At 37.8% G+C, this 18,387-nt stretch overlaps 1 long non-coding RNA gene and 5 other non-coding genes across 6 annotated transcripts; all 6 read right to left on the bottom strand.

Annotated features, from left to right (window-relative positions):
* Positions 1-390: 390 nt before the first annotated feature.
* LOC104232164 (uncharacterized) lies at positions 391-5,652 on the bottom strand. The gene is made up of 2 exons (XR_712283.2): positions 827-5,652; positions 391-588 (listed from the first exon to the last, which is right to left on the bottom strand). It is a non-coding gene; the product is annotated as an uncharacterized lncRNA (long non-coding RNA).
* On the bottom strand, positions 4,083-4,206 carry LOC138869913 (small nucleolar RNA SNORD14). The gene has a single exon (XR_011400153.1). It is a non-coding gene; the product is annotated as a small nucleolar RNA SNORD14 (small nucleolar RNA).
* On the bottom strand, positions 4,258-4,360 carry LOC138869881 (small nucleolar RNA snoR99). The gene has a single exon (XR_011400131.1). It is a non-coding gene; the product is annotated as a small nucleolar RNA snoR99 (small nucleolar RNA).
* LOC138869911 (small nucleolar RNA SNORD14) lies at positions 4,550-4,673 on the bottom strand. Its single transcript, XR_011400151.1, has one exon. It is a non-coding gene; the product is annotated as a small nucleolar RNA SNORD14 (small nucleolar RNA).
* Positions 5,033-5,152, bottom strand: LOC138869912 (small nucleolar RNA SNORD14). Its single transcript, XR_011400152.1, has one exon. It is a non-coding gene; the product is annotated as a small nucleolar RNA SNORD14 (small nucleolar RNA).
* LOC138869910 (small nucleolar RNA SNORD14) lies at positions 5,321-5,444 on the bottom strand. Its single transcript, XR_011400150.1, has one exon. It is a non-coding gene; the product is annotated as a small nucleolar RNA SNORD14 (small nucleolar RNA).
* Positions 5,653-18,387: the final 12,735 nt, after the last annotated feature.

Here is an 18,387-nt window from a genome sequence, read left to right as displayed (position 1 = left end):
TAATGATTTAAGCATCTAAAACTAGAGATAACCATCAACAACTGCAATTACAATAAACAATAAAAGTACCACAAAAATCAAGTGTTCATTATCAAGTTAAAATCAAAACGCATGCTAAAGATTAAAATCTTGAGTGGAACTAATAACAGGAATCACCATTTGACATGTAAGAACTACTTCATATGGTAACACTAGGTGAGTCAGCCCGGGCTCATATCCAAAATCAAATGCTGTAGTAACTGCTTAAGACGAAGCTCTAAATGCTTATATGTATACTTGACAGTCAAAAAGAATGGTAAATCAGGACCATAACAGGTGTAGAAGAACTCTTCGCACGACTAACAGGAAACACAAGCTAGTTTTACTTGGAATCAAATATATATGTCACAGTAAAACCAAAACGTAGAATACTAATTGATCTTGTAAATATGTAGAAATCCACAAGAGTAGTTACATTGAGCAGCATTTATAGTACTAACATATATATATATACAGAAACATGAAAATGACAATGCTACTGTTCTGCAAGGATGAATGATACATACTCCAGCAAAGGGTATTTGTAATCAAAATGGTCTTTCCAAATATCTGCAAGCAATCGCAAAATGTCATAAACATAGAATGCAAGATCTTTCTCTAAAACTACAAGAAAATTGACATCTTTCACTACATTGGATTAGTATTATACATCAAAATAATTTAGATCTTAAATATAAACAAAAGGAAAAAAATCTGGAAAATCAAAGAGAAACCTTTGAAGGTAGCAGTTAACATTGAAGTGACCACAAAATTTGATAATAGTAGTTTTTCAAGAAGAATCGCCAACCTTGATTGATAACCCGTCCGTTCTCAAGAATCATAACGAATAATACAGTCCCAAGTAAGGAGTTGGAGACCCAAGTTGGGCATTGAAATTGCTATGACTACAAATTCACCTAAGTCTCTTTTAACTCTCTGCATTTAACATTTAAATGGTTAGGCATAAAGTTTTTAACTACATCTTCAATACATGTTTTTTAACTCTCCGCATTTAACATTTACACATTAAGGCATAGAGTTTTCAACTAAGTTTATTGGACAAGCTAAAAGCAGATACATGTTCTGTTTGCCTTAAATCTTGATTGAAGAGTAGCAAGTGAGTAGGGGTCTATGCTTCATGCTTCCAATCACTAAAGAGTCAATTTTAACACAGTAAGCACATCATACATGCACAACTTCACATAGACCAGAGGAAATAATAGTTTGATGAAAGTCCACTTCCATCAAATTTTGAAGTTGGATATTGCCATGCATGTCCAGTTATGCAAAATAGTGATATCCAGTTTACTGGGAACCTTGAGAATTGCATCTGGCTCACCTGTATTCATTTAACAAACACTAAAGATACACAGATAGCATTATCTTGATTTTTGGTTCTCCGAGAAATAGTATAATATTTTTAAATAAGCAGCACTTCTAATTGTTACTTGATAAATAATCTAAACGCCAACAGACATTCAATTTTTTCACAATTTTAGTAACCATAGGTCACCATATTCAGCACGATAACTTCTAAGTCTTTGTCATCTCATCATAGAAGTAACTGGCAACTTGACGCATTCTAGTCGTGAGAAGTCCATCAATGATACATGTGTAGAAGACTCAGTCTGTAGGTAGATCTCTACCCAATGCTCTTCTCAACAGAAGAGTCACAACAACCAGTTTATCAAGACTACAGAAGTCAGCCAGGAAACTGGGGAGGTATGACTATCAGGGAGAACATTATCCCGAAAAAGAAAAGATCTTAGTAAGTTGCATATGAGAGTTTCAAGACTATGCCTTGTTTTGTGCATTGTATATACTCTCATTGTATTTGTCAATCGTTGTAGTTAGTATTTCATGATATATCAAAATATATACCACTTTCATATATAAATCTTTTTCACCACATTGCTGCAATAAACTAATTGAGCACCACGTTGTGAACTCCTACTTATTTCGGGTGTGAAACTCTTCCTGAATTTCAAAAATCTCCTTAAGTTACTTTATGAGCTAGTCATATCCAATCAGTATAGTTAAATCCACTGCATGACCCATAGCTACCCCTTGTATTTGAACCTTCTTAAGGGATGAAAAATGTTTTGATTTTTATTGATATCTTTGAAGGCAGCGATAAGCATATAAATAGGTATTTACTTTGTCATTTAATTTTAATACCTTAGTGTGACTTTTGGTAGAACAAATCTACTTACTGAGAACCTCATTTCGTGATGAATGCGACTACCCTAGAATTGTTAATTTCTTTGAAATCCATGAGTTATGCAAGTTCAGATTCATTTTTCACCCGTAGATATTTGCATCCAAGTTCTTCGTGAAATATTTAAAAGAGATATAAACAGTTTCGTATGTTCAAAAGACTTGACGGAAATACAAAATTATATTGAATGGTCAATCCTCATGCCCAATATCAATTGTTTAATGTCTAAGTTAATATGAACTCAATCACTATCTACCATTTCAAAAATCCAATGTAATTGCTTCAACATATTGTGCCTTTGTAATTTTGTAACATTTCTGATTAGTAAAGTATATCAACAATTATACTACTTCATTGCACGTAAAAATAACATGCTCAAGCTATCACCAAATATTCAATTAACCAAAAAAGACGGGGGAAAAACAAACAACACGCTCAAGCAATCCAACATTAGCTTCATTTATTTGATCTAAGCACATCTCCGGGCGAAGAAAAATAGTAAAAGACAGAATACTTTAAGTAATGGATATAATTTACTCATTGCAATATACTTTTACTAACTGATTTTCTTCTATTCATGTACGAACATATTGAGTTAAGGCTCTATACAATATGAGCTTCTTCTACTAAAAGTAACCTACATTCCGTTGATCAACTGTCCCCTGCATAATAGGAATTTGTTCCATCTTTTTGTGAAGCTTGGTAGATTTAAAGTGTCTGACTAGGCTTAAAGTTCTTTCCTTCAATTATTTTTCTTTATGTTTAAATGCTTTTTTGCACGTGAAGGTGTGCGATTGTGTTCTACTACTAAGATTTAAAGGTAACATTTACTACAACACACGTGCACTATCACATTATGAGATGCTCACTGAATGCTAGCCACTTTAGTTTTTCTTGCACCGCAACTTTTTATCATTAATTTTCTCAATTATTGCTAAAGTTACATTAGTTTGTATATCCATTTAATGCTTTAGCTTATATTTCCATTAGGTTAGCTAAGATGTTGGTATTAAGCACTTGATTTTCCTTTGCAGACTTCTCCTGAAAGCAACATTACCGTACCTGATTCACAAAATTCCTAGGCCCAAAAGTAGTAGGTTTTGGGTGGCAATTCAGGTTATAGAAAGCTTCAATCTGTTGTCATCCATTGTGGCATTTACTCATACTCGAAGCTTATTTTGGTCAGCCACAGTCAACTGGGTGTAAGAGCTCCCTAATAGAGTCCACAAAGTTGGTAGTTTCTTTCGGGCAATTTCTCAAACACGTCTAGTGCAAGTCCGGATGTAGTATCTAAAATACAAACTCAAATCCGATCTTATTGCACTTTTAAAAGAGTTAAAAACATATGAGTATTAAGATTAAACCATGGAAAGAGCAAAGCCACATGCAAAGCGGAGGCATAGCAATATATCGCCAATTAGCTTAAATTTTAAGACGGAAACTACCTAAATCTTATATGCCAGATTCAAAACAGCATAACTACATTCTTCAAATTAAAAACCAACACAATCTTAAATCTAAATAACACTTATAACAAGAAAAGGTGGGGGAAACAAAGATTTTTTTTTTTGGAAAAAGTAGTTAAAATTGTACAGACAACTGACCTGGAGAGGGAAGAGCTAGAGAGACGAAGCAAAACGGTAGTAGAGCGAGTGCTCATCAGTTGCAAGTGTTAGCACATGGCTTAGGCCAAAATATTTACAGTTTTACCAAAATGCCCCTACGACCCTAAGCTCCTCAAACTGTATCTTATTAATAAGAGGAATAATAGACAGTATCTTTAACATAATTTATAAATAGTAGGCACAAAGAGAAAAAGGGAAAAAATGGAACATAGTACTGAAAAAGCCTCAGACATCCAAGGAAGGATAAAAGCAGCATGCACTCTCAAGCATGGCGTAGGCGAAAGCACTTAGGCGGCCACTGCGAATGTTTTGAGAAACAAGCCTTAAAAGGTATCATCATAGGCAAAAAGATAAAGTAATAAAACAAAGCAACTTACCAAATTAATCCAAAAATAAAAGTGTACCATCTGATAATGATCAGCAAAGCATAAAATAAAACAATGCTGACAAAGTGAAGAATGGAGTTCAATTATCAGGGACTTGTTCATCCCTAAAGCAACTTTACATTTGCTTAAGGGGCAGACATTCTAGTCCCAAATCCCCTGATTTATAAAACAAAAATCATAATGTTTCCAAAAAGCTATAATCTTTAGCCACAGATAACACTAAAAATTTCAAATTTGACATCAAAATGGTAGATTAAAAATCAAAAGTTACAAAATGTAATACTTGTAAGACGAAAATATAGTGTCTCAGACATCCAAGGAAGGATAAAAGCAGCATAAACTCTCAAGCCAGGCGAAGGCAAAAGCACTTAGGCGGCCACTGCGAATGTTTTGAGAAACAAGCCTTAAAATTTGTCATCATAGACACCATAAGATTAAGATTCAACAAAATAAATCAAAGTACAATGAAACTACAAACTAGTTAGGCTAATTGTATAAATTCTCTGTACATTCTGCTCTATTTACATAAAAACAATTTCACAAAACTCGTATGGGCCACCGCATACATTATTGTTCCAAATCCCCTAATTTCATAAAACAAAGACCATAATGTTCAAAAAAACTATGACCTTTAGCCACATCAAACATAAATATTCCAAATTTGGCTTCAAAAATTATAGTTTCAAAAGAACAAGCACCAAAAAATATAACAAAAATATCCAAAAATCACTTGGTTGAAAAGGCAAAAGTTCAAATTTTTGAAAATGGTAAGTTGAAAAGGTGGGTGTCTCAGACATCCAAGGATAAAAGCAGCATAAACTCTCAAGCCTGGCGAAGGCGAAAGCTCTTAGTCGGCCACTGCGAATGTCTTGAGAAACAAGCCTTCAAATTTATCATCATAGACACCACCATAATTAAAGATTCAATCAATCAAAACACAATGCACTTAAAACTAATAAAGGTTTATCATATAAATCCTCTGTCTAATAATTCAATTTTAAAAACAGCAGCTAACATTCAAAATAAACACAAAGAACACAAAGGCAAGATTCAAGTATCGATTATGAAGGGGGGATCTCAGACATCCAAGGAAGGATAAAAGCAGCATTTACTCTCAAGCCTGGCGAAGGCGAAAGCACTTAGGCGGCCACTGCGAATGTTTTGAGAAACAAGCCTTCAAATTCATCATCACCGATCTCCCATGGAAAAATAAAACTGAAAATTTTGATTCCTCAATCAATAACCCTAAAAAGAAAAAATTCTGATTTTGAAAATAAAAAAGTTAGAGGTAGGCAAAAGAGATTCCGTCAAAAACTGCTGTTATGTGAAGGAGAGGAGGAAGCGAGGAATATATAGAGATTTAGGAGGTGGAGAATAGGGTTTTCGGGGGTTTTAGGGTTTTGCTGTTTCGACGGCGTGGATTGGAAAATCGAACAATCTAGATCTTGTATAGCCATTTGGGCCGTAACCCGCGTGGATCGGGTCCTGCTGAATCTTTTTTCCTTTCTTCTTTTTCTGAGAACTAGTATTATCACCTGCTCGAATGCGCGGGCACTAACTATGTAATATATTTGGATTATTTAGATTATATGTAAATAATCTTAAAACTTAAACTTTGTCTATTAAATGTAGATAATCATTGGATATTAATTAAGAAACACTACATAAAAAAGATTAACCATTTCTCAAATTTCCTAGATATAATTCAAGTTTTCTTTATTGATATCATTCTCGCCGGTGTCATTGGATCATAAAATTAGTCGGAAGCAAAAAATAATAACTCATATTTATGACAAAACAATCAAAGGTTGAGACTATGAAGGACTCTTTGGATACGACTTGACTCTTTTCCTACTACTTGAACTCTTATTTTGTGTGTTGATATTTTTCAAAAATTATTTTAAAAATTCAATTTCTAAAATAAATTATTATTTTTAAAAATAATAATTTATTTTATAATAATGTAAATGAAAATATTATCCTTAATTCAAAAGTCATTTTAATCGGCTATCTAAAAATTTAAAAAATTATTTAGCCAGTAATTTTTTTCCCAGTATGACTCCATTTTGATATTTGACATTAACCATATTAAATATTCGATTTATTTGAATGATATGTAAATAACCTTAAAATTTAAACCTTCTAGATAATCGTTAGATATCAATTACGAAACAGTACATGAAAAAAGATAATATTTTCTCAAATCTCGTAGTGATAATTTTATTTTTGCACCATTCTCATTGGTGTCATTGTAACCTAAAAATAGCCAAAAAGTAAAATAATAACTTGTATTTTTGTCAAAGCACACATGTTGACACAATATGAACGATTCTTTGATTACGACATGACTCTTTTACTACTACTTGAACTCTTATTTGGTATGTTGTTATCTTTAAAAAAATATTTCAATTTTGAAATTTCAATTTCTAAAACTATATATATATAATTATTATCTTTATAATGATGCAAGTGAAGATGTTATCCTTAATTTAAAATTCACTTTAGTCGGCTATCTAAGAATTTAAATGATTCTTTAGCCGGTAAAATTTTATTTCATTATGACGTCATTTTGAGTTTATCGATATCTCTAGTCATATATTTTGAATTTAGAATACCCTATATACAGAGGTGGATCTAGGATTTATACTTTATGGATTCAATTTTTAAGTTTTTAGCATTCAACTCATTATATTTTCAAAGTTATAAGTTCAATTGAACTTGTTTCAACACTCTACATACATACATACATACATACATACATACATACATACATACATACATACATACATACAAACAAACAATTTTTTTGTTCTTTGAATCATTAAATGCTAAATTAGTTGACTGTTATTATATAACATTGCATATATTGTCTTGAAATTGCCAAGTAGTTTTATCTCGACACCATACTTGGCTTAACCTCAATGCAAACTACTCAAATTGCATTTATATTCAAATTCAGATATCATATCAGTTTATTAGTAATAGTAATTTTTTAAAAACGACATACAATGTAAATTTAAAAAAAACATTTTAAGATATCCTTATTTTATAATCTATGTATTTGAGTTGAAAAAAGTATTTAAAATCGACGATATCAACTTCCAAATTTTTTATACTTAACATAGATGAAACATAAGAAGAAATTCGTTGTCATCTCTTATTTCTGGTTTTTAGATTTTTCATACATTTTTTCTATATTTATTTTCTTTTATCTTATTTTTTATGTCTTTCTTCTTTCTTTTTATTTACAAAAAAATAATAATTTATTTCTCTATAAAAGGATAAGTTTAAATTGAAATTGTCTACATAAGAACTTTATTTATATTTTTAGTCTTTAGTTGAAATTCTTCCATATTTTTCTTTTTGCTTTATCTAATAAACTTAAATAAATGCTCGCCTTACCACTTAAATTAAAAAATTCAACAATGTGTAATTTATATATAATCCATATATAATATGTGTATAATCGTGTGTTGCCAATATATCATTTATGGATATGAGCTATAAAAAAAGTAAACAATAAATCTGGCCAGATATTTATGTAAATATTCAATAAGATTTCGGTTTCTTGATTTTATCCATGATATGACTTCTATTATAATAATTTAAAAAATCTACTAAAATTCAAAAATATCTTATCCTTTTATTTTTAAAATTACATTATATTTTAAAAAATAATCCCATTTTGAAATAATTTGTTTACATTTTAAAAAAAAATCATGTCATACCAGTTTTTTTTTAAATATACTTTTTGTTACACTTGAAAATTGCTATAGATACTATCAATTAGAAATAAATGCACCTCTTGTTGCATTCGAGAAAAATAACTTTTCACATAATCTAGTGATTCAAAACTAATATTTTTCAATAAAAAAATATTAAACCCTTGCAATGCTGGTTTGACTGCAGCTAAATGAAGAGGTTTCAGCATACCTTTCAATTCCTAATAGGTGCTAAATTAAAATTAATGATAACAGATGTATAGCCAAAATTTGTTATTTGTTTGATGTCCATTTATACAAATTCTCTTCAAATAAATGTTTTTCAAAAACGAAAAAAATAATTGTTTTGTATATTGACTGATTTTTGTGATGTTTCTTTCTCCAACATGTAGGTTTACTTCATTATATATGTAAGTAAACTTTTATTCGATTTTTAAACTCTTTTTTGTTATCTGGATAACCATAGACATGTACCCTATATATTACATTTATTTTAAAAAAAATCGATTTATTCAAATCTAGCTATATTATTTTAAAGAACTATAATTATAGGGTTTTAAATGTGAAAGAGTTTTATAGTTATATGAAATAGTTTTTTTTCACAGGCACAATAGTATTTAAATATTCAAAACAGATAACAAAAGTTCCTAGCATGATTGCATATGATCATTAATCGAATTAAGTATGATAACTTGGCCCAAAAAAAAAGATCAATTTCTTTTTTGACTAAAGAATAGACTGGGTTTTGAACAGGCTTATCGTCTTCAGTCTTGGTTGCGTTCATTATTTGAAAACGTTGGTCATGAGTGAGATAATTATCCCACCATCCTTTCAGCTAATCAGTAAATCCGGCAATAATCATTTCTGCAATTGTCCTATCTGTATTTTTATTAACTTTACAGATAGTATTGTACATAAGCATTCTATGTACTGTCGTATAGATCTGTCTTGGAACAAAAGCAATAATTTTATTTTTCTTGCTAATGTTTGTATAAAAGTCATGTCTAAAAAATTGTACCAATTCGTGAGTCATGTTTTCATGAAACCATTTTCTGAAAACAACCCATCTGGGTTTTAGAAATTCTTCTAAAATCATTTTTCTTGTCGGTGAACCCGGACTAAAATCTATTTGATCTTGACCCTTTACTTTATTAAAGTTGTCTTTATTACTCCAATAATTTATCTGATGGGGCCTTCAACAATTCAGACTTTGTTTTTTCCTTTGTCGTTTTTTCTCCGAAGATTCTTCAGCATTTTCCTTCAGCTTTGTAAGGAAATCTTTAATTTCTTCAATATTGATTTTTGTGTCTGAGGGGCTCTACGCTTCACCTGCTACACATACTTCTTCATTTGAAGTGCTCCCAATGGAGGCCATAGAGATATCATCTCTAATTGTTGTTTCAAAATTTCTTGCTAGATCCTTTTTTATTTCTTCGAAGTACGAAGCAAGGATTTCTTTCTTCGATATATCCTCTTTCTTCATTTGGAGCCTCTTTGTGATCATTTCAAAAGGACTTAATTTTTCCTCTGCAACCTGTGTTCTGTCTAATTTGACATAGGCCTCTATTTTAGCTTGTATTTGTTGGATTAACTCTTCACCATATAAATTCCCTTGCTGGTTGGACTGGAGTAATTTTGTCCAAAACTTATGATAAAAGATTCTATTTAAACAGGGAATTTCTTCACTGGTATAACCAACTTGTACATCCCATTTCATTATCCACGGGATAGAAAATTCTATGAAAAAGTACATGGCAACAATGCCCTCATAAAAGATATTATCCTTTTGTAGTGAAATAATTTTGGGAGATATATTTACTCATTGAGAATATAAGCTTTTAAATAGACTTGTGTCACGACCCTAACCCCAAACCCGGTCGTGATGGCGCCTCTCGTGAAGACAAGGCCAGCCAGTCTAACCCAATTCGTCCTTTTAAGCAGTTAAATAGCATAAGAATAATTCAAACATGATTTAATAGCACAATTAGCGGAAATAGAGATAACAAAGCGGAAATCCAACCCGACACAACCCTAACCAGGGTATCACAAGTCACAAGCATCTATTAGAGTATAATTACAACTAGAGATCCGAAATATACAAAATAGGACTAATGAACAAAGAAGGAGGAAAGCGGTGTTGCGAACGTCGACAGCCACCTTGCTAAACTCCGGTAACTCTACCTCTGATCAGTCAAACCCGCTACCGGGAGCATAAATACCTACAACTAAGGTGCAGGGAGTAAAGTGAGTACTCCAACTCAGTGAGTAACAAATGTAAATAAAGACTGAAAGCAAGAAATCACGTAACGCCAATCAAGATGCTATATAGAAGCAACTCAAAAACTAGTAAGAAAGCGATGATGTTGTAAAATCTCTTAAAACATTTTAGCTCAGTTTAAACTTCTTTGAAAATGGCTTTTTCAACAGTTACGCACTGAGTGCAAAACAATTAGTACAGATAAGCACAGAAATCTGCCCCTCGGGCATAAATACCATAGTTTAACAGGTAGAATGACAAATAAATATGAAAGATGAACATATAAAGGTTCGCCCCTTGGGCAATATCTCGGAACAGTACCAGCCCCTCGGGCTCACTCTCAGAACAATATCAGCCCCCCGGGCTCACTCTCAAATCACAATGGGTACCCGCGCTCACTGTGGGTGTGCAGACTCCGGAGGGGCCCCTTACGGCCCAAGCGCTATATCAAGCCACCTCGTGGCATCATCTCTCGGCACTCGGCCTCACATTTCTCAGCACTCGGCCTCACATCACTCAAGCCACCTCGTGGCGTATAAAAGTATCTCAAGCCCTCGGCCTCATATCACTCAACATATCCTCACATATGGCCCTCGGCCTCACTCAGTCCGAAAATCATCACAAGCCCCTCGGGCATTAGTAATACAGTAGTTCTCAGCCCAAAACATCATTTAGAAATATCATTTAAGCTTCAAATATGAGTAAAAGTGGCTGAATTATAAAACAATAGGAAACAACAAGACTGAGTTCAAGTAATAAATCAATACAGTGAGGAAATAGTGATAAAAATCCCCGGAGGGTTCAAGTAGTTGGCACGAAGCCCAAATATGGCAATCAGCCCAAACCATGATGATAACAAATAGGTTTCAGTCAAATACGCGATAAAATCATCAATCGGGATGGACCAAGTCACATCCCCAATGGTAAGAGACCCCAGGACATCATTTACAATCATTACTGTGACGACACAAAGGGCCATCACCTGTTTTCTTACCCATTATGTGCTTTTGAGGCCTTGAAAACCTCATTTAGAGTCGCTTCGATTTACGTGTGCAGTCCGGGCGCGTAACCGGAAAGCATAAATATGAAATTCTGTGAAAAATGCTAAGTTTTGATATTAAAATGAATAAAATTTGACTTCGGTCAATATTTTGGGTAAACGGACCCGAACCCGCGATTTGACGGTCTCGGAGGGTCCGTAGGAAAATATGGGACTTGGGCATAAGCCCGAAATCGGATTCCGAGATCCCAAGCCCGAGAAATGAATTTTTGAGTAAAATTATTTTCTGAAATTGTTAAGGAAAATTGAAATGAAAATTGATTAGAACGTGTTGGTATCGGGCCCGTATTTTGGTTCCGGCGCTCGGTACAGGTCTTATATGTGATTTAAGAGGTTTCTGTAAAGTTTGGTTAAAATCGGACGTCGTTTGATGTGTTTCGGACTTGAATTCCTAAATTTGAACTTGATGGAGTTTTTGAAAATTTCATTGATCTTGAGGTTTAATTCGAAGTTCATGATGTTATTTTGGCAATTTGATTACACGAATATGTTCGTAGAATGTTTTTGAGGTTGTGTGTATAATGGGTTAGAGTTTCGAGGGCTCGGGTGAGTTTCGAGTAGGTTCCAGGATGCCTTAGGCTTAAAAAGATCAGATGTTGAAGGTTCAGGAAATATTGCAGGTCTTTGAACCCTCTTGCGCGGTTCGCGAGAAATCGCGTGCGGCTGCGGAGGGGCCAGCGCGGCCGCGGTCGCCTTTGAGCGGTTCGCGGTGGATGATGTGCGGCCGCGGTCGGCTTTGTGCGGTCCGCATGGGGCTATGATCTGCAGGTCTTCAGGGAGGCCTGTGCAGCCGCGGTCCTTTTTGTGCGGTCCGCACAGGGAGTTTCAGAGGGGTATAAATTCACGTGAATTTTAGTTATTTTTACACTTTTCAAAACCCCAAAACGTAAGAGGCGATTTTCTAAATAACTTTTCAACCAAAACGATTGGTAAGTGATTTCTAACTCATTTTCTTCACTTCTTAACATCTTTTAACATGATTTAAACTTCAAATCAAAGATTTTCATGGGGAAATTGAGTGTTTTGGGTAGAACCTAGGTTTTTTAAAATTGGGGATTTGGACCTCAATTTAAGGTCCGATTTCAAAACAAACCATATATTTGGATTTGTGGGGGAATGGGTAACCGGGTATTGGTACGAACCTCGAGTTTCGACCACGTGGGCCCGGGGGCATTTTTTACCTTTTTGGGTAAAACCTTGTAAAACGTATTTTCATGCATTGGGGTTGACTCATTTAGCATTTATTGATGTAATTAAGTAACTTATGACTAGATTCGAACTTATTGGTGGTGGAATCAAGAGGTAGAGCTATAACTGAGACTTGAGTGGTGTTCAAGGCATTGAGGTAAGTGTTTGGTCTAACCTTAACTTGAGGGATTAAGAGTGGAGTCGTATTTGCTACTTGCTTCTTGTTGAGTACGACGTATAGGCATGGTGACGAGTATCTATACGTTGGTATCGAGCATGACCGTGAGTCTTAAATTGAAAGTGATTGTGTCCTTAAATGACATCTCAAATGCTTTAATTAATGATCTTTATATTGCGCAAAGAATTGTTCTATCCTCGCAGATCTTATTTATGTTTGAGCATTGTCATTATTTGGGCTGAGTACAAGCTAAGTTAAGATTGGTTATAGTTGATTCTCCCTTGCCGGGATGATTGTTTCGATATTCCCTTGTCGGGAAACTATTATATTGCTTTTGTTCCCTTGCCAGGAGGTTATTATATCGCTTATGTTCCCTTGCCGGGATTTATTGTAAATGTGTGATGAAATGGGAGCGGGTGGTACGCCTACCACAAGATATTATAAAATGGGAGCGGGTGGTACGCCTACCACAAGATATTATGAAATGGGAGCGGGTGGTATGCCTACCACAAGATATTATGAAATGGGAGCGGGTGGTACGCCTACCACAAGAAATAATAAAATGGGAGCGGGTGGTACGCTTACCACAAGATATTATGAAATGGGAGCAGATGGTACGCCTACCACAAGATATAATGAAATGGGAGCGGGTAGTACGCCTACCACGAGAAATAATGAAATGGGAGCAGGTGGTACGCCTACCACGAGATATGAGAAATGGGATCGGGTTGCACGCTTGTAACAAGATGAAACTGGAAGTGAAAGTTGCCTTTATTTTCTTCATTTGTGATAGAAGTTATATTGCTAGCTTCCTTATTATTCCCATTTATTTTCTTTTAAGTGCTATCCCCAAAGCATGTTTCCCTTCCCCAGCTTTAACTGATTATTACTTGTTTACTTTTCCGCCATATATTGTATAACTGCACAGGTTTATCTGGAGTCTAGTCCTAGCCTCGTCACTACCTCGCCGGGGTTAGGCTAGACACTTACCAGCACATGGGGTCGGTTGTGCTGATGCTACACTCTGTGCTCTTTTGCACAGATCCAGGTCTTGGACAGCAGCAGTAGCGCGAGAGCCAGCCTTCAGTCCAATGAGACACCGAGGTAGCCTTGCAGGCGTCCGCAGGCCCAACGTCTCCTCTATCTTTTATTTCAGTTTGTTATCTCATGTATTCGAGACAAACAGTTTATATTTTCTTTCAAACGGTTGTATTTAGTACTCTTAGAAGTTCGTGAGTAATATGACACCAGTTCTTGGGTAGATGCATGTGTTGATTCTCGCATTATTGTTTCGTCTTCTTTAATTTAAGTCTATTGCATAATTATTTACTTCCGTTGTTTTCATGTTATCACTGATAATTGTTAAAAGAAATAATTGTTAATAGAGTAAGCAGTTAAGCATTGGCTTTCCTAGCTCACATTAGTAGGCGCCATCACGACTCCCGAGGGTGGGAAATCCGGGTCGTGACAAGTTGGTATTAGAGCTCTAGGTTACATAGGTCTCACAACTTACAGACAAACTTAGTGGAGTCTGAGGGATAGATACGGAGACGTCTGTATTTATCCCCCAGAGGCTACAAAGTTAGGAAACTCTCACATTTGTTCTTTCTTGTCGTGCGGATTTGTTCCTCAAATGCTAATTGAACTTCTACTATGTTCTTCGTAGATGGCGAGAACACGTGCTTCCTCATCTACCGCTCAACAGCCCGAGCCCCCTGCAACAGCTCCTACTAGGGGCAGAGGGTGAGGCCGAGGCTGTGTTAGAGGCCGTGGTAGGGGCAGAGCTCAACCCCGAGCAGCGGTAGCAGTGGCGGAGCCTCAGGTTGATTTTGAGGAGGAGGTTCCGGGCCCATCAGTTCCAGTGGGCCCAGCTCAGGTCCTAGAGGGGTTCATTGCCACCCTAGTTCTTCAGGACGCTCTAGTCCGATTGGTGGGCCTTATGGAGAGTGTCACCCGAGCGGGTTTACTTCCAGTAGCACTAACCACTTCTCAAGCTGGAGGAGGGGCTCAGACTCCCGCTACTTGCACTCCGGAGCAGGTAGCTCCCCAGATTCAGGTTCCAGCGGTTCAGCCAGCGGTGGCAGTTCAGCCGGGTGTAGTGGCTCAGACCGGCGATGGAGCGGCTATGTCTGCCGATGCTTTGTGGAGACTGGACAGATTCACCAGGCTCTTCACTACTACTTTTAGCGGAGCTCCTTCTGAGGATCCCCAAGATTTCCTATACAGCTGCCACGAGCTTCTCAGGAACATGGGCATTGTTGAGACCAATGGGGTCGATTTTGCTGCATTTCGCTTATCTGGATCCGCCAAGACTTGGTGGAGGGATTATTGCTTAGCCAGGCCAGCCGGGTCGCCATCTTTGACATGAGAGTAGTTTTCAGTGTTGTTTCTGGAGAAGTTTCTCCCCGTGACTCAGAGAGAGGCCTTCCGGAGGCAGTTTGAGCGCCTCCAGCAGGGTTCCATGACGGTCACCCAGTATGAGACCAGGTTCATTGATCTAGCTTGCCATGCACTTGTCATACTTCCCACCGAGAGAGAGAGAGAGAGGGTGATGAGGTTTATTGATGGTCTTATTCAGCTGATTCATCTTCAGATGGCCAAGGAGGCCGGGAGTGAGATCACATTTCAGGAGGCAGCTAATGTGGCATGCCGAGTTGAGATGGTTCTGTCATAGGGAGGGGGTCATGGGTCGGATAAGAGGCCCTATCACTCGGGCAGATTTAGTGGTACCTCGTTTGGAGGTAGAGATTCATATGGTAGAGGCCATCCTCCTAGGCCCTTTCAGTTAGCTCTTCATGTCTTCTATGGTACTCTAGGTGGTCGTGGTTCTCAGACGCACTATTTTGATTAGCGGTCTTACAGTGCACCATCAGCACCTATCAGTGCATCGCCGCTTCAAAGTTTCCAAGGTCGTCAGCCCCAGCAGCCGAGGGCTTGTTTTACTTGTGGCGACACGAGGCACATTGCTAGGTATTGCCCTCGAGCTTCGAGTAGTTTTCCGCATCAGGGTTCTTGTGCTATGGTACATTCACCAAGTGTTCCACAGCCTGCCCAGCCAGTTAGAGGTGGGGGTAGAGGTGCTAGAGGTGGAGGTAGAGGTCCTGGAGGTGGAGCTCAGGCCGCCAGAGGTGGAGGCCAACCAACAACAGGCCGTCCCAGAGAGGTAGTTCAGGGTGGTGGGGCCCAGCTCCGATGCTACGCCCTTCCAGCTAGGCCCGAGGCTGAGGCTTCAGATGCAGTTATTACAGGTACTATTCTGGTTTGTGATAGATATGCTTCAGTGTTATTTGATCCGAGGTCTACGTATTTGTATGTGTCAACTTATTTTGCACCATACCTGGTCATGCCTAGTGATTCGTTGAGTATGCCTGTTTATGTGTCTACACTGGTGGGTGATTCTATCGTGGTCTATCGAGTTTATCGTTCTTGTATTGTAGTGATTGGAGGTCTTGAGACTCGTGTTGATTTGTTGCTTTTAGATATGGTCGATTTCGATATTATATTGGGGATGGACTGGTTATCCCTGTACCACACTATCTTGGATTGCCATGCCAAGACTGTGACCCTAGCATTACCGGATTTGCCCTATTTAGAGTGGAGAGGGACTCCTGGTCATTCTATCCGTAGTGTTATCTCGTATGTGAAGGCTCGGTGTATGGTCGAGAAGGGGTGTTTGGCCTATTTGGCGCATGTTCGTGATTCTAGCGCGGAGGTCCCTTCTATTGATTCTGTGCCCGTTGTTCGGGAGTTTCCTGAGGTTTTCCCTTCAGACCTGCCGGGTATGCCGCCCGATCGGGATATTGATTTTTGCATTGATTTGGCTCCGGTCACCCAGCCCATTTCTATTCCGACATATCGTATGGCCCCTCCTGAGTTGAAAGAATTGAAGGAGCAGTTACAGGACTTGCTTGAGAAGGGTTTCATTAGACCCAGCGTTTCGCCTTGGGGTGCGCCGGTGTTGTTTGTTAAGAAAAAGGATGGTTCGATGAGGATATGCATTGATTACCGGCAATTGAACAAGGTTACAATCAAGAATAAGTATCCACTGTCGAGGATTGATGATTTGTTCGATCAGCTTCAGGGTGCCAAGGTATTTTCAAAGATTGACTTGAGATCTGGCTACCATCAGTTGAGGATTAGGGCATCCGATGTCCCTAAGACAGCATTCCGTACTCGGTACGGGCATTATGAGGTCTTGGTTATGTCATTTGGGTTGACTAATGCCCCAACGAGCCTTTATGGATTTGATGAACCGAGTGTTCGGGGCTTATTTGGACTCGTTCGTGATAGTCTTCATTGATGATATTTTGATATATTCCCGCAGCCGGGAGGAGCACGAGCAACATCTTAGAGTGGTTCTTCAGACCTTGAGGGATAGTCAGTTATATGCTAAGTTCTTGAAGTGTGAGTTCTGGTTGAGCTCAGTTGCATTTTTGGGTCATATCGTATCCGCAGAGGGTATTCAGGTTGATCCGAAGAAGATTGAGGCAGTCAAGAACTGGCCTAGAACAGCATCAGCTATAGAGATTCGGAGTTTCTTGGGATTGGCAGACTACTATCGTCGATTCGTGGAGGGGTTTTCATTTATTGCAGCCCCGATGACCGGTTGACTCAGAAGGGTGCCCCGTTCAGATGGTCAGACGAGTGTGAGGCGAGCTTTCAGAGGCTTAAGATAGCTCTGACTACGGCTCCGGTATTAGTTCTGCCCACAGGTTCAGGGCCTTACACCGTTTATTGTGATGCATCTCGCATTGGGCTTGGTGCAGTGTTGATGCAGGAGGGCAAGGTCATTGCCTATGCTTTGAGGCAGTTGAAGATTTATGAGAAGAACTATCCAGTGCATGATTTAGAGTTGACAACCATTGTTAACGCATTAAAGATTTGGAGGCACTATCTATATGGCGTGGCATGTGAGGTGTTCATTGATGACAAGAGTCTTCAGTATTTGTTCAAGCAAAAGGAATTGAATTTGAGGCAGAGAAGGTGGTTGGAGTTGTTGAAGGATTATGATATTACTATCTTATATCACCCGGGAAAGGCCAACGTGGTGGCCGATGCTTTGAGTAGAAAGTCAGCCAGTATGGGCAATCTTGCTTATATTCCAGTCGGTGAGAGGCCGTTTGCCTTGGATGTTCAGGCTTTGGCCAATCGATTTGTGGGATTGGATATTTCTGAGCCTAGTCGAGTATTAGCTTGCACAGTAGCTCGTTCTTCTTTATTGGAGCGTATCTGTGATCGGCAGTATGATGATCCCCATTTGTGTGTCCTTAGAGACACAGTGCAGCGCGGAGGTGCCAAGCAAGTTACCTTAGGTGATGATGGAGTTCTGAGATTGCAGGGTCGAGTTTGTATGCCTAATGTGGATGGGCTCCGAGAATTGATTTTAGAGGAGGCCCATAGCTCCCGATACTCTATTCATCCGGGCGTCGCGAAGATGTATCAGGATTTGCGGCAGCATTATTGGTGGTGTAGAATGAAGAAGGATATTGTTGCATATGTGGCTCGTTGTAGAATGAAGAAGGATATTGTCAGCAGGTTAAGTATGAGCATCAGAGGCCTGGTGGTTTATTTTAGAGGATTGAGCTTCCCGAGTGGAAATGGGAGCGGATCACTATGGATTTCGTTGTTGGGCTTCCGCTGACTCGGAGGAAGTTCGATGCAATTTGGGTCATTGTTGATAGGCTGACCAAGTCAGCGCATTTCATTCCTATGGCAGTCTCCTATTCGTCCGAGAG

The sequence above is a fragment of the Nicotiana sylvestris genome, chromosome 5 (genome assembly GCF_000393655.2).
Source record: "Nicotiana sylvestris chromosome 5, ASM39365v2, whole genome shotgun sequence".
NCBI classification, from domain to species: domain Eukaryota; kingdom Viridiplantae; phylum Streptophyta; class Magnoliopsida; order Solanales; family Solanaceae; genus Nicotiana; species Nicotiana sylvestris.
The sequence above is the reverse complement of the archived record's forward strand: the minus strand, read 5'-3'. Positions and strand labels throughout refer to the sequence as shown.